This window comes from Coenobita brevimanus, chromosome 114 (genome assembly GCF_032717465.1).
Source record: "Coenobita brevimanus isolate Jiangsu-jjx chromosome 114, ASM3271746v2, whole genome shotgun sequence".
Lineage (NCBI taxonomy): Eukaryota > Metazoa > Arthropoda > Malacostraca > Decapoda > Coenobitidae > Coenobita > Coenobita brevimanus.
Window position 1 is genome coordinate 22,594,192 of NC_137067.1, and position 18,132 is coordinate 22,612,323.

Sequence of the window (18,132 nt, forward strand, 5' to 3'; positions counted from 1 at the left end):
ATAGGCAGTGAGAGGCCGCTTCTGAGCTAATTTCCATCACCCGTCGTTAGGTAAAAAAGAAAAAAAAAAGATATATTTTGTCGTCAGAGGGATGGGATACTAAAACCACTGTGAATGCCTGACTAATAATTCGATGAGAACGCCTTTCATCCAAAACCACAGACAGAGACAAGTCTCTTTCCAGGGTTTGACGAATACACTGTGGAAAAATCGAAGCATCTGAAACACGCACTAGCAGAGACAGGGTTTTCAATGTATTTCGCCAGCTGTAAATTTGCTTCAGAAGGAACCGGGAAGTTGTTTCTCTGATAAGAATAAATGTGTGTGTTTGGATGAGTAAACTGGGAGTGTGTCGTCATGTCTCGGCAACCTCCCTTTCCTTGGGGGAAGCAGCCTAGGCATACAGATAGATTCTCTGATTGTACAGCTCTTGGAAGCTTAAATAGAAACAAAACTTAACATTGGTTCGTCTCTCTACCGTAATGAACCGACTACTTTCAAACTCAACCCAAGAAATTGTAGAAGAAAATAATACCTATATCATAACTTCATTGCCTAGGATAGACTCAAGTAGCTGAATATTAAGTAGGCAGTCACCTATCTGTAGTCTCCTCCCTTGGTCAATGAATGTCTGGTTCACCTAATGATTTATGATGCTCTGAGCGCCAGGTGATGTCATTAGCTCCTGGGCCCAGATTCTACAAACCGTCATAGCCAAGTCCGTCGTACATATCTAAACAAAATGGCGCATTTTAGACATAACTCCGTCAGAAACTCGTATGGTCGACCATAAACTCCTATGGACGACCATAATAAGACGCGCGATGGTATGTTCGGGTTCACCCTGTCTTAACGCCGCCTATGACCGTCAGAAGTGTGTCAACATGGCCGCACCACAGCAAGCAGATCCCCAGCCGAGGAATATTTTCCGAAGAAGGGACGTGCTTAACGAGCTCAGTGATGCTGAGCTTATCAAGAGATACCGGCTAGACAGGAACGGTATTTTGTATGTCACCAATCTTGTGAGAGACGCCTTATCGAATGACACCAAGAGGAGAAACCCACTCACCCCGGAGCTTAAGGTCATCATAACACTACGTTTTCTTGCTACCGGAAAAATGCCAATGTGCAGAGTTTGGGCTTTACAGTACTTGTAGGGCTAGCCCCAGCAGGTTAGGTTAATTATGGACGTCTAAAAAATATTAAATAATAAATAATTAAATATAATAAAATAATAATAATGGGATAGGTAAAGTTTAGACTGGTCGAAAAAATAATACTTTAGGTTAAGGTTAGTGTAAAAAAATATGAAAATATTAAATAAACCAGAAACAAATTATAGAAATATATAACTCAACCTAACCCAGATGAACTGGTTATTGTCCCATTGCTGTCCATAGCAATGAACATTTTCTTTAACTTTCTTTGGACTTAAGAAAATATTTGTAATGTAGGTTAAGTATATTATAATAAATAATGATATGAATAAAAAAATAAAAAATATATATATATATAATAAAATTTAACCTAACCAAGTTTAGCCTAGCCAACAAAAAAATACTAATATGAAATTAGATGAAATTAATAAGGTAGGTTAAGTTTACACTAGTCACTGTTTTTGTTACACACTTTTCAACGGGAATACGTTTCAGCGCATTTTCTCACAAACGAATTCCTATTTTACTCTGTCTAACTTCCCCAAAAGTCGTAATATGAAGTTAAAACAATTTAAGTCCAAGAAAATAATGCCAAGAACCTATTTTATTCCATAAATTTAAAGTTGACAAATTGTGAGCGGTGCGTTCTAGCAGCTGACGGTGTTGTTGGATTAGTGAGGTATGGCCGACGACTTCCGACGGCCATAAGACTGACTGTCATAAATTTGCTTAGCTATGACGGTTAGCTAGGGTCGACCATAAGCACTATGCAGAATACAGGCCCAGGATCATGTATGGTTATGGATGATTGTCGTCTGCACTTTTGGTCGAACTGCTGTGAAACGCTTATATAATATTTAGAACAGTTTGCTTAATTCCAATGACCACATTTCATGGTTTCGAAAGTTACGCCTTACTGTCTTGTTACTTTAAAATCCTCCTTCTCCTCCCCCTCCTCCTCCTACTACTACTACTACCACCACCACTACTACTACTACTACTACTACTACTATTATTATTATTATTATTATTATTGTTATTATTATTATTGTTATTATTATTATTATGTAATTATTGGCCCCAGATTCATCTGAAATGTGAACCCAGTGGACTATAGGCTTAAACTGCCCTTGTGCAGTCAATCGTCAACCTCCTGGAGGATAGGAGAGTAGGTGAGGGACATTTGTAGAACCAGGAACTTGAGCTGCTCGGTTATATTAGTGCCACCACAAGAAGGCGTTCATCTTCACCACCATTACCTGTTATAAAAAAGTGATTCAATATTCCTGTCCACAATGGAACCAGGGAATGCATGTCCTCGATAAGGGAGTTTATATTGGACAGAAGTGAACTGTGGACTGCTATCTCAGGTTTGGTCAGGGAACCGACATTAGATCTGACTTCCATTAACACTGCCTTTCCTGATCTTGCACGACCCACCGACACGTCATAACACACCCTTACCTATCTTCCACACGTCACTTCAACAGGTAGTAAAAACACCTTTGCTAATACCCTCGCACCTGTCCTGGAGGAGATATCCCTACCTTGTATTCATTATGGACAGTGGGTATTAGCATCGAAGTGGTGACAGGTGAAGGTTTGTGATTCGTAGGAGGATTACTAGGTTTCAGAAACTGAAAAAAAAAAAAAATATGCAGAGGAACAGGCAGTTGTAGTAGTAATAATGACGACCCTAGCTGCTACGACTGAAAATTTTTATTAACGTCCTTGGTCTCCATCCCCATCTCCAGTGTTCCCACAAGTAACATTATCAACACCACTACTTCTGCTATCAGTATCATAGGATTACCAGCACCATTACTACCACTATCAGTACCACCATGCCCTTACTTAACATGAATACTTCCCCTATCAGCATCATCACCTTCTCCTATCAACACCATCACTTTCCTGATCAACTTCATCACTTCTACTACTACCACCACCTTTATTAACAAAAATACCTGTACTTCTTTTATCAGCATCATCACCTTCTCCTATCAACACCATCACTTTCCTTATCAACTTCATCACTTCTACTACTACCACCACCTTTAGTAACAAAAATAATTATTTTATCAGCATCATCACCTTCTCCTATCGACGCCACCAGCCTCCTTATCAGCATCATCATTTCTACTACCAGCACCAAAGTCCAAGTTATCCACACCATCACTTCTCCCATCAACGTCATTGTTCCTCCTATCTGCACCATCACAACCACTATTAGCCCCATCACGGTCATCATCTCGACCGCCACAACCAGCCAGCGTATCACTGTGGAAATCCATGTAATGATGGGTGGTGTGAGGTCAGGGCTGGGTTTGAGTTTCACACGACCATACAGCCACATCTCACGTGTTGGTCCCTCCCACTGGCTGATTGTGAAAAAAAATAATATCCAATGTTTCCTCCCTGCCTCCCTCCCCCCTCTTCCCTCTCTCCTCTCCCCCTCCCTCACTACCCATCCTTCCTTTCCCTCTCTACTTCTCCTCTCTCCCTTTCTCTTTCTGATCTTTTCTGTTCCCTCCCCCTGGCTCTTCTGTCACTTATAGCTCATGTTATCAATATATATTTTTTTCTTTATGGTAAACAAAATATTTCAGTTCATCGTGTTTGCACTGCTAAAAACTAAGCAAACTTTTCTTGCACCCTGACCTGTTTTGTGTCATATATTTACTGTTAATTCAATTATACGTTCCTCTTTTCATCACATCATCTCTTTATACTCAAAGTTTTTGTTCCTATCATTTTCCCCCTTGTTCTTATTTCTATCGAGTTATGGCTATAATTTCAGGCAATGCTTTTGTAACGAAACTGACTCTTCACAAACATTTATGCTCACATTCACATTATATCACCATCACCATCACCATCACCACCACTACCACCACCACTACCTCACTGAGTCTACGCGTGTTGTATGTAGGTTATGTGTGTATCTGAGAAGCGAAGTGCTGTTTGTGTGGTCCGACTGACTAGAAGAGTATATGCAAGTGAAGTAGAGGGGGAAAGCGGGGGGAGGAGACGAGGAAAAAGAGATGGGGTGGAGATGTGTATGAATGAGGGTGGTATGAGTTGGGGCAAAGGCGGCTTGATGATACCGGATGGGGTGGCATTGAGACATTTCGTTTGTGGTCACTCATTCCGGCATTAAGGTAACAGGCTATAGATTGACAAAGAAACAGACAGATAGACAGATATAAATAAACAGATAGACAGATAGATTGATAGATAGAAGTTGTATTTTGTGTGTTGGATCGATGTATGGCCAACTATTACCCAGAAGAAAGTCAACCACCTCCCACTAAGCTAAACTAACACACATTTATTCTTGCAATGCTCGACTTTTTCATCCTCAGTAACGCCTCTCTCAGACACCCCTCTCCATTCACCCTCCGACTCTCCATCCTACCTGACGCTACCTCTACGTCCTCACCATCCTTTCTCCTTTCCCTGTCCTAATATGCCCAGGTCACATACTTCCAAACTGTAAATCATCTCACCACAGCACGCCACATTTTCTCTTCCCATGATATGTTCAGTAGTATTTTATTTGCTAGGAATAATAGCCTAATCTAGCCTAAACTAACTCCAATACACTAACTTCCTAACCTAGATTATGCTACTGTAATCAAAACTAATTCTGACGTCTTACTAAACTAAACATTAACTGAGACACCTAATAACAACTTGTCTTTGGCATACCAGATTTAAGCTAATCTAACCTAAACCTAGAAGCATATCCTAGCTTAAATGGGCCCCTCCTAGGAAAGAAAAGGTGTCCAAATCGAATATGGTTCAGAAATATGTGCCTCCGTTGTGTTGTATTCCATCCCACACTACCTGCTTCTCACCGCCCTTGTTCCTCCTCCTGTCCCAGTGCGCCCCGGCCCCATCCTAGTCGCCATTCAGTGGGTTGTGCCATATTCGTTGCCTCGCCCCCTATCTGACCCCAGGCTGACAAATGGAAGGGTCTGGCTTGGGTGATGGATGGCCTACCAAAGAGATCAATGGGTCCCTGGGAGGCGGTGTTGGGATCTGCCGGGGGATGGACAGGGACAGGAAGGGTGAGAAATGTAGGGTGCGGCATATAGGGTGAGGCAGGTAGCGTGAGGAAGGTAGACTGAGGCAGGTAGAATTATAGGTTGGGTCATGTAGGTAGGATGGGCCAGGGTGCGCTGAGGTAGATACAATGGGATGAGTTAAGTCGGAAGGTAGGGTGGATGGTGAGGCAAACAGGTTGAGGCAGGAAGGGTGGGGTAAGATAGGTAGAGTGGAGTGAGGTAGGTAGGAGGGGGCGGCACTGAGAAATGGACAGGGTCAGGGTGGGGTGAGGGAGATTACGTCGGGTGAGAGAGGTAGGATGGGTGGTTAGGTGTTTTGCTCAGAAAGTTGGTCTCGTATGGCGGGTGAATATAACTCTTTTTTTAGGTCGTCCCGTTTCAAGACTTATTTATGTTTTGCATCTCAGGCCGGAATATTTAACTAAAACACTAAGCGGGCACTGGATGAAGTATATTTATTTCTGTACGGTATCACAGTATTTGTACCTGGTCTAGATAATCAACTTTATATTATTTCCTGGGTACTGTAATTTAATCAGGCTAACTCAGTCTCATAACTGCCTTAATTAGGTAGATTGAAAGTATGATACAGGATTGCATTAGGAAGACAGGTGGAGTGTGTGCAGACAACGAAGCTTGGTTGGAAGGGACGTAGGGATTGTTTGAGGTGATCTGATGATAATTATTGGTGTGAAATAAAAGGTGAAAAAGTATTAGAATTTTAACGGTGAGAGATTATGGTAGGTAGCTGCTGTAATATCTGAAATGGAAGAGAGACTGGACTAGATGTTTGAGCCTATGTATGTTGTTTGGTTCAAGTTCTAAGCAGGAAAAATTGTAGATGATACTCGGGTGGAAAAATTCATCTGTCTAAAATCCATCGTCTGTTCCTTATTGTCCCATCTGGAGTGCAGAGGCCAGGGGCTAGGGTTTTCAGTCCACATAATTACGGTGAGTGACCAGACCCTCTTGTCTGAGTGGTATTATGAGAGCAACAAAGCCAGAAACCCCTCAGAAGTAAACATTTATGGACCACATTCGCTTGGAGCACCTTAACGCATAGGACCGTCCGTTGCCCATTTGGTTTCATGTATACGGTTATCATGCACCATATTAAGTGGTTTGCTAGACTACAGACACCAGTTTGGTTTGTCTGTCAGTGTGGAGCCACCTGAAGGTAACAGTACAATTATGTGGATGGTATGTTAATGGAAGGAGGCGGAAAATAATGTTTAAGAGGTTGGGTCTAGATTCACAGACATACGATCATTTCCCTCTAGTAATATTTTTCCGACTCTCCTCTGGCAGCTATGGCAGTGAGAGGCGTCACAGGAATTATTTTTATGTGACAGCAAGATGAACCACACAACTAAAGAGTGTGAGAAAGAAGGATACTCCCTGTCGTTTGGAGAGAAATGAGAAATATGGAAGACACGACAATGACGAAGGAAGACTGTAGACGAACGTAAAGTTTTGATCTGGCAGTGCAAAGAGGAAACGCGAGAGGCATCTGAAAATCGTCCCTGAAGTCGTCTTTTTTCGTTCACTAAAAAAGTTATGAGTTTTGATCTTTGTGAATCCAGACGCTAGACTAAATTTAAGTTCCTATATATGGGGGAGAAGAACTGCTTGTTTCATAAGGTATGTGTGTGTGTGTGTGTGTGTGTGAATGAGATAGAACCAGGGCCGTGCGTGCGTGTGCCAATTTGCATGAACCCGGGCGTTCTTTTGTTTATGTGCGTGCGTGGGGTGGTTTGACGACAGAGAAATCAATGCTTGCATTCATCCAAGTATAATCGTTTATGACTTTCGCATTTGTCAGGTTATTTCTGCATCGATATAAGATAGTTTGAGTTGCACTTACATATATCTGTCATGGATGACATTTATTGCACATCTAGATATTGAGGTGAGTGAAAAATAATACGGAACACGTGAAGTTTCTCATAATTTGCCGACTGTGTTCTAACAAATAAATTTATAGGTTCAAAACTTAGGATAAATGATTTCAGTCTTAAGTGAGGTTGTGTTGATTATGCAACTCAAAATTGAAAGAGTAGCTAGGATATTTTTTGTGGTTTTACGTATGCAGGAGGATGCTATTGTGCCTGATTAGAGATATGTACACACACACACACACACATACACACACACACACACACACACACACACACACACACACACACACACAACGAACATGAGTATATATTACACACGCACACAAACACACTAACACAAAACGAACATGAGTATATATTATGCATACATATGCAGTAAAAGTCCATTAATTCGAACACTGATAATCCGAAAATCCCAATAATCCGAATTTTTGAAGAAGGCTGACAAAAACTCCAAAAGTAAAAAATATATAAATTAAAAAATTTAAACTGAGCGCCAGATGCGCCGAAGTGCCGAGCGGTGTGGTCATGGATCAGGTATTGCATGGACTGGCAACTCCTCGTAAACAACCGACCATTTTTGGATCTGTACCGTAGGTTTAAGGAATTTTCCACAGTAATACATATTAAGTTTTTGTGCTACAATACGTGCATATTATTATTAACCCTGGACTCACTCTCTCTAATTGGATTTACCTGCCTACAACTGCTAATTGGATTTACCTGCCTACAACTGCTGTTTTCAACACTACGCATTACTGGTGAGTTAAACAACCCATAACATCTCTTACTTTGCCAATTACAGTTCGTGTCTTCAGTACAGTAGCGTGGCGATTTAAGATCAAACGAAACAACGATCTTACAATAACACGGACATTTAATTTCTCCCATAATTATTTAATAGCACGGTAATACCACTCAATTGCGCGAGAGAAACTGTGGGAAATGCGTGCGTTTTGGTATTGGACTTCCAGATAAAACTCGTGTGTTATGCTTATGTCGGTCACTGATTGGCTTCCTCGACCCGACCCGACCCACGTGACCCTCATACCACAAGCCACAGCCTGCTGCCTACCTCACTAACCCAGTGTTGTGTGAACGGTCGCTGTGATGAGAAGTTTATTTGTTTATTTCCTAACTCCTCGTTTCCCCTCAAAACTGAGCACGTGGTTCCAAGCTAACTTTAGTTATGCTTAAGCACCCTGAAAGTGCTATGAACACAAGGAAAGCATTTATTCTAAATGAAAATGTACAATTGTTGGACGAAGTGGAGTGTGGTATTGGAGCTTAAATGCAAACGATCAGACAGATAAAATGAGTTGCGATGTTTACAATGTGGATAGTTTTCTCTGTTGGAAAAAAAAAAAAAAACGTTAATGATTTAATGATGAAGGAGCAGTAAAATTAATGTATTCGCCTATACTGCTACGAGAGAGAGAGAGAGAGAGAGAGAGAGAGAGAGAGAGAGAGAGAGAGAGAGAGAGAGAGAGGCTTTGTGCTCGATCTTTGTTATGAACAGTCTTTGGTCGAGAAAATTCGGATCTTATGATACGTGAAGACACTACGTGTTGACATAAATAGTTAGGTAAGATAATTATGTGAGTTCATTTCTTGTGAATTATACTGTCATACAAATTATACTGCTTGGCTGATTTGTTTATTTTTCATGATTACTCCATTCGTGTGTATCTGAGAAGTGAGATACGCAATCACTCCATGCTGACCACTTCTTTATAGCTTTTTTTTTCTTTATTGTTGATGATTAATGGCTTTCAGAAAGTTTCACACTGCATTTTTTTTTTTTTTTTTAAGCGCCGAAAATGATTCGTGAGGAAATATGCATGATGCTGGGTGGCCATTATTCACATGTAAGTTTTTGCTTGATAATGAGGACGTTGAAGAGGCTTAGTGGCAATCCTTGGTGATTAAAATTTTTATGGGGAGTATTAGGGGGCAAAACTAATCGGTTAGGTTAGGTCAGAATGCAGTAGCTATGCTTTGATGTGTCCAGTCGGTGAGGTCGTATGTAAACACACTGTCTTCGGTGTCTTAAGGCAGACGTATTTGTAATAATGTATCTTTAAATACATTTTTAACGAAAAAGATGAGGCTCCTAGAACCTAACCCCCTATTTTACATCTAAATATATGTCACGTTTTAGCACGAAGTCGATTTGGCACGAGGTTCTGCATAACCTATCTCGTGTTGTATGAAGACTTAATAAATTATTAAGTAAAAAATTTGTGTAATACGTAATGTTAATATGTGCCAAATTGTATTATGAATGAATGAAAAGTGATCCATTTGGTAAAATTTCAGTTTAAACATGAAATTAAGTGTCTTAGGAGTCCCACCCAAAAATCCGAAATATCTGATAATCCGAATGTTTCTCGGTCTACTGCCATTCGGATTAATGGACTTTTACTGTATACAGATATAAATATATGTGTACCGTTTCCAATCTCGTATGTTGCAGGGACGGCTTCGGCTAGTTTTGCGAAAAGCTTAAAAAGTTCGGCTGGCTTATGACAACATTAACCATCCACACATACAATGGAGGCAAAAGGCAGGCCCGAAAGAGCATGTGCAAGGTTATGGGAAATGCAGAATAGTGCAGGGTGTCTCTAGTAACGCTGGGCAGTCCTCGCAACACAAGAGAATTGGTTTGCGTTATGAAGACACCAACATCCTTACTATGGGACGTTTTGTGATGCTGCTCTTTCCCTTCTCATAGCAGAAAAACAAAAGAGGCAACATAAATAATACACACAATGAAATATTCTTTCTCTCCGTTGTCTGTTTTGATTTATAAATCTGAAAACAAAGGGTAGGCCCAGATATAACGTCCCTCCTTTCACTCCACCTTGCATCACTTCACTTCCTTCTCGCACTGCCACACCCACGCCCACACCAGCAGACCAAGCCATCCACACATTTAAGATAAATTAGGGCGAATTTCTGAAGGAGCTCCAATTACGGACCACCACGTGTGATGAGAGAGATATTCAAACGGCAATATACATACGTGAGGAGAGAGAGAGAGAGAGAGAGAGAGAGAGAGAGAGAGAGAGAGAGAGAGAGAGAGAGAGACGGGTCGATAATCTCGTCAGTTGAGGAAGCTACCCAACACCTTTTCGTTAGAGACTTATTTAATACACCTAACCGTCGTCATCTGTGCTACATAAATCCCTCCAAGATCGCCATACTCTGCATAGATAACGTATAAAAGGGTATTAACCCGCCACGTCCCGAGGTATTCCACACCTCCGACATCCCCCAATCCCGAGCTATTTTGGAAATTTTTTTTGGGGGGGCTAAAACTTCCCCTTTTGTTGAGAAACAAAGGAAACTCACCAAGAAAGGGCTTACCGTGGTCCATAAGTGGTCAGAACAGGTGAGGTCCACCGCGCCAGGTATCATATTCTATCATTGTGTGAGGCGCTCACGGTTTCTATGGTACGAAATATTGGGAGAAACAACAAACAACACCTCAACATTTATTGAATTTGAACTAATAAACAATAAGAGTAACAATAAAATGAATTTCAAACACATATATATGAAAAATAAGCATTGTACCTTCGCGCGAGCATAGCGAGTTAGGTCCGAGTGGTAACATGCTATGTGCTAAGTTTCTTGTATCAGTCAACATATCATTTTTTCTACTTGTATACTTCTCTTTCATTGACATTTTATCTATTTTTACTGTTTGTAAATGTTTTCAGATGTTTTCATTCATTACGATGACATGCAGCATAAGTATAGCGCACATCTGCTTACTAAGCGCACTAGCTATGACTCGTATTTCAACATACCAAATTGTTTTATCACTTTCCTATTATTTTTTCCTTTACATAGAACCTTTCCTCCACCAATGTAAATGTTTTCAATTATTTACATTCATTACGAGGGCATTTAGCGAAATGCTAGCGCATATTCACGTAGCAAGCACAATCTCAAACACTCGTGTTTCATCTTCTACTTTATTTTTTCACTGCAATTATACTTTCCCACTTACATTACACACGTTTACACCCCTATACTGCACTATACATAGTTATTGGCATTATTTATTCAAGTGAGCGTCAGAATATCGCATGAAAATACTCTGGCAATGAATGTTTCGACCAACATAATACTCAAACACTTACATACTAATTCTTCACATATATTACACACTTTCCCACTTGTTGACTTCTATTTTCATAATTACAGGCCTTATTCATTCCACTGAGGGTCAGGATATCGCATCTCTATACACACGCTAGGAATATTTTGACTTAGAATATATTTCAGCACTTACAATAAATTGAACTTATATTATACCTGTTTGCATTTCCAATAATAATATTTACATATTTACGGGCCTTATTTATTGCACTGAGCGACAGAATATCCCATCATAAAACCCTCGCTAGGTATGTTTCCACTTACATCATATTTATACACTTACATACTATTTTTGCACTTATGTTATACCCGTATGCACTTTATACTAATATTTTCTGATCAACAGGACTGATAATTTCACTGAGGGTCTGTTTGTCGCATTTACTTCATAGTTTCAGCGTCCTATTGCATTCACACCATATTAGAATTGCATCAAGGTGTGGTATTCGCTTAAACATGGGTGAATACAGATACCCACGTCACACTCGACGCACTCATAGCGGGTGTCCTTCCTCTGTGTGGTGAGTCTCACCCGGGAATTGCTACACACGTGACACCTGCCTTGGGGCCTAGGTCTATTTGGCTGGGGAGAGATAGGAGTGGGGAAATGGCGGCTGGATATTCTCAGGGGAGTTTGGGCAATAGGGGCAATGCGGGTGCGATGTTGGGGCCTTTCAACAGCATACCATGCAAACATCTCTCTTGTGAGCTCCCTCACAAACCCTTCAAAGGTTTCCTGAACTCCTGTTGTCATGGCATGAAGGTGATGGCAATTCAGAGCAGTGATGTCTAGCAAGTGAAAGAACAGTTTCTTATACCACTTCATCGTGGTCCTGGCACACTCTACCGTCGATATCATGGAGTTTGACTGGTCCACCAGGCGCATGTTTATGTTATAGTCCATGACACACTCAGGTTTCCAAATGTGACGCCTGTTCTCGCTCCAGTAATCAACGGAATCAGTACGGTGCATCAAGGGGCGGTGAACCGTTGACAAGAGGCTTACTTCTCTATTATGGTTCCACACAGTTGCAAGGATGTTGTTGGCTTTGAAGAAGACAACCTCATTCCTGTCAAGTTTCCGCCCTACCTTGACCATGTGACGCCGGTTCACCTTCATGGTTCCACATATTCCCGTTTCATGCATGTGTAGATAACGAGCGAGAAGAGGGCTAGTGTATCAGTTGTCCAGGTAGAAGACATGACCACGATGAAGGTAGTTCTCTACCATTGTCTTTACCACTGCTCCCGACAGTCCAATACTCTGATCTTCTATTATGTCTGTCTGTGCACCGGTGTACAAGACTATGTCTTGCACGTATCCAGTCCTACAGTCGCACATAACAAAGATCTTGAACCCAAAACGGTGCCTTTTGGTGGGTATATACTGCCTAAATGAAATATTACCTCTCCACAACACGAGACTCTCGTCTATGACGAGGTCTCTATAGGGATAAAATAACGAACGAAAGGTTTGCCTCAGGTGATCAAAAACCAACCTAATTCGCCTCATCTTATCTGTGTCATTTGCATTTGCAGGATCATCAGCATCATAGAAATGGAGGCGACTTAGAATTTGTTGAAAGCGATTACGGCTCATGACTTGCCCAAATATTGGTGTAAGGATAACAGGGTCCCTTGTCCAGTAAGCCGGAATTCTGTTCTTTCATATAATACCCATCAAAAGGACCAGGGCAAAAAATAGGAACATTTCGGAAAGGGAGACAGGGTAATCATACATGATAGAATGCCTGCTCCTTGTTCCCAATCGTTCACTCTCACGGTGCTGGGTGCTTGCAAAATGGTTGGTTTGGTCAACAATCTGCTCCACGAATGCCTCACTAAAAAACAGGTGGAAAAAATCCATCCTGGTGGAATTACGGTGAATTCCGGGAGCAATGCAGCCAGCGCGCCGATGCTCAGTGAAGGGGTGAATGAGGGGAGAAAAATCACTCCCATCCACCCAATTCCATCCCACAAATCCCTCGTCCCCATCATCCCCATCACCGCCTTCGTCTGGGTGGGGAGGAGATACCGGTGGGGGAGGTTGGGGAGAAGGAGTGCAGAGGGCTTCCCCACTCTCACTCCTCTTCCCTCTGCCTTTACCCTTTCCCTTTCCCTTACCCTTACGGCCTTGAGGAATATTAGGGGGCTGTGGGGATGAAGTTCGGGAATATTGGGGAGCATAAGACGTGCTGGGGAGTGGTTCCTCCCCACCTTCCCCCTCCATCACAACACCACGTGATTTTTCACCCACCCTCACTCGCCCACGTGTTTGGGGATATTGGGGAGCATAAGACGTGCTTGAGAGTGGTTCCTCCCCACCTTCCCCCCTCCATCACAAACCTACGTGATACAGAACGCACCCGCACTCGCCCACGTGATACACCCCGCCGCCTCACACTACCTAGGGACAGCGATGACTCACTCACGCCACTCTCACTTTCCATACTCCTCCCTGCACTTTCCCTTTCACTCCCCACTCCCTCCACGGCACTTCCTACCTTCCCAAACAAAATACTAGGCTCATACCTGCTCATCCGATGTGGTGTGCGCTTGGCGCCACGATGAGTAATCACCTCACGTCCATACCACATGGCAGCACGTCCCATGGCTCCGTCCTCGTCCTCATCCTCATCATCAAATTCGGGCTCCACATCACGTTGGGGCTGGGCATAGGATGTTGCATGTGGTTTTTTGGCTGGCTGCCCCTCTCTAGCAGCACAGTAAGTCACGTACTGCCAATTCCTGGGGGATGGGACTTCTTCATCACTGCTGGTGGTTTCCTCCTCCTCTGGCTGCACATAATCTTTGTCAACAGCCTCGTCGTCCAGTGGGGAATCACTGTCGCCTGTAAAGGAGTTCTGGGTGGCTTGAATTTCGACCTCGAGAGACCTCTCTTCTCCATGTCTGAGCAGGACCGTTGCTAACAGGTGAGTGAACAAGCCACAGTTGAGCGCGGGGTCGCAGAGTGTCCCTGCCTGGTGGCAGGTCGGGGAAGGTCAAGCGACGATACGTACCGAAAATCAAGGGCGAAATTTGAAAATTGTGGAAATTATGCACTTTGTAATTGCATGATGTACCGGTACGTTGCCAGGACTGACAAATGCTAAACTTTGGAACGTACCCATACGTCGATGGGACAGGGCAGGTTAAGCACCCATATTCAAAACAAATCGCTAAGGAAGAGGTGTTAGGGAGCTTCTTTAACCTACGAGATTACGAGTCACAGAGGGAGGGTGAGGTGGGGTGGGGTGGGGAGGGGGTCAGGTCGTTTGCCAGGTCGGGGTCACCAATAGCTGGGTGGTGGAGACACTGGGCTGAGGCTGGTGGTCAAAGGAGGCATTATTAAAGTACCCCAAGTGCTTCAACAAGGTGATATATTTGTAAAGTTTGTGCTGCTGCTGCTGTGTGACAAGACACAGGGAGGGTGATATTTATTAGTGGAGGACTGAGAGAGAGAGAGAGAGAGAGAGAGAGAGAGAAATACCACCCATTTTAAGGAAGGAAATCTCGCATTCCGATAGCGTCTTCCTCATATTACTTTAGACACCTGCAAATGATTTTAATTCTATGACACACCTGTTGTACTGAGGAGGTAAAGGAAGGCTGTCTCAACCTCATCAGTGTCAAAAATGTCTCCTAAGATGACAACAAAAACAAAATGCAAATCGTGTCAGTGGATTTAGTGGGTTAAACTGATGTCATATTTATGTCTCTTACCTATAGAGAGCAAGAGACTAACGAGGAGAGTGTATGTGAGTAAAATGGAGGGAGGAGATGGAGGGGGAGGTCGAGGATGAGATGGAGGGGATGGAGTGGAGAGGTATATGAGAGAGGGGGGTGTGAACTAGGGGAAGGGCAGTAAAATGGTGAGGGACAGGGAGACATGGGGGTGATTAGTTTGCGGCAATCCCTTACGGGATTAGGGCGTCTGGTAAGAGAGAGATAGATAGGTAGATAGATAGACAAACCTATAGTCAACGCTTACTTCCCCCACTTCACTGTCAAGATTTACGTTGTACCACCCAAATATGTATACACTTTTGAACTAGCCTATCCCTTAACCAAAACCCACACTGCCATCACTCATCATCCACCACACGTACAGCTGGCCACATGAACCTGGGACAGCGTCAGTGCATGGATAAGGTTGGGCATCTGCTGCACTTAACCTTGACGGATTAATATGTTAATTGGTGGCAGCAACGTGAACGAAATGGGGTGTCAAGTATTAAACAAAACTGCAAAGTACGTGTGATGCAGGGATGTCAAAAGGTGTCAGCAGACCTCCACTTCATATGATTACTTTCCTAGGTTCATACGTGGCCAACTGTAGACTCGAGACGGATCCACCACCTCACCAGCAACCTCACGTCCTCCTGTATTATGTCTTTCATTGCCCTGTTGCTATAGTTTTTCTGTGACCTAGCATGCACCTATATGACGCTTAGGCCTGTGAGTTAGACGTAGGATTTCGAGAACGTGTGTGGTGTGTGGATGACTGTTGTTTACTTCGCTGGGCACCATGTTGATAGTTATCCCACCTTTGTACTTACTCTTCCTTGTTTCTGGCTTGTACCTCTCACTTCCCTTAGGTGAGATGATGAACAAATAGCATAAACATAGCTTGCTGTACGTTCATGGTGCTAGGAAAAAAGAACAAATATAAAGGGGATAATAGTAAGTTCTGAAAATGGGTGACAACATAACAAGGATTTTCAGAAGAACGAGGCGAGCATTGACTGAAGGACCTCTATATTATGCTCAAAGACTTCTTAATTTTCCCAGTGTATGTTACATGGCAAATTTCGTTTGTTAAGATGCGTCCATTAGCTACAGGGGTCTATTTGATATATATGTAATAATTATGGGTTTTTATTTTCTAGAAGCATGGTTTAGAAATTAGACACTCAAGATGTCCACGTAACTCATTTCTATCTATCTATTGCCAGACGCCTTAATCCCGTAAGGGGTGCCCACAAACAAATCGCCTCCATGTCGCCTTGTCCCCCGCCATTTCCTGCACCCAGCTCACACACCCCTCTCTCATGTACCTCTCCACTCCATCCCTCCATCTCATCCTTGGCCTCCCCGTCCTTCTCCCCCCCTCCACCTCACTCATATACTCTCTCCTCGTCAGTCTCTCACTCTCTATCCTCTCCACATGACCAAACCACCTCGTCGTCTAAGGCATAAAAAGGATATTAAGACAAGTTTCCATTAAAGACGCCCATTACTTGTCTAAAAACAAGTTATTTTACGTTTCAATATAGCATTAAGCTTTTTTCCACTCCATGATCCACACAGGTCTCCACCATTCACTCCACTCGTCCTTCCACCCATTATTACGAAGACGTTTTCTTCCACATATTAGTTTTATCTCGTCAGTTCAAATTAACAGTGACGATGCTTCTCATAGTGAATGGGATCAAAATAATCTTCATTCACCCCCTTCACTGTGAACTGATTACCAAAATATAAAGAAAATTGTGATATGCTACAGACTTTTAAGATGAAAACAAACATCTTTTTGAAGGGAATAAGTCACCTCACCCATACCCTCCGCCTTCAGCACCACACAACCCCTCTTAAAAACAACAGGTGAAATCCTTGGCCGATTCTCAACCCTTCCACTAAGTTTGATCGAAATCAGATCACACACACACACACACACACACACACACACACACACACACACATACACAGGCAAAACATCACAGCCTCTCTCGCTTCACGAACGCGGGTGTAGTAAAAATTTAATAGAGATTAATGAGGCTAAATCAGGTATCAAAATAACAGAACGTAGGTAATCGAAATACTCTCTCTCTCTCTCTCTCTCTCTCTCTCTCTCTCTCTCTTCGAGGTAATTCTTTCTCCTCCATTTTCTCATGCAGGCTGTAATGCCGGAGGGAGAAGTGGGTGGGGAGAGCTTCAACGTACACTCCATTACTGTAATAATAAGCGTATTTTTAAAGTGAAGATTGGGACGCACTTCATCGCTTGAGTTAAAAGTTAGGGTCTGTACAGTCTGTGTATCTGGGGTGCGTAACCTCTAATACACACACACACACACACACACACACACACACACACACACACACACACACACACACACACACACACACACACACCAAGGCACCCTCCCTCACTCAGGCCATCACCCCATAGGCCACAAAAAGGTGAGTCGAGTGAGTCAGGTGGGCCGTTAACCAAGAATCTCGCTCACGGGCCAAGTTTTTGCCACATCGCGTTCATGTATTTACTTGAATTACAGGTATTACTAATTATTTTTTCTGTAGTGAGACGAGCAGCTTAGGAGAGAATCATAATAAAGTAATTGAAGAGCTAGTCACGAAGAAGTTATGTTGAGAAAACAGGTCTGGGGTCAGAAGTTAGAAGTAGTGGCGTATAGCTATGGCGGGGGGGGGGGGGCATGGTGAGCGCCCCCCTCCAGTCAGACCCAAGGCCCTCCCACTGCCCTTCCCCTATGTGGAATTTCAGCAGTGAATCCCCCTCAAAACAGGGACTGGCCCCAACTTGGCTCCCCCATTTGTGACTATGCTACTGGTTCGGAGGGTATGTTTCCTGTCAGTACTTCTGGGATGCCGATAAATTTATGTGGAGAAAGTACGGTTACGGTCAGGAGTTATAGCGAGATGATGATACAATTTGTGGTCACTAATTCTGTCCTGACGGCATCAAAAGCTAAGAGTGTTCTGCGTGGTGGCCTAGCTGATTTGATGTGTAAGGTCTGCAAGAAGAATGTTTGTGGAGTGTAGTGGCCTATAACCGTGTTGTGATGGGGCTAGGGGGATGTGAGGTGTAACTAATTGT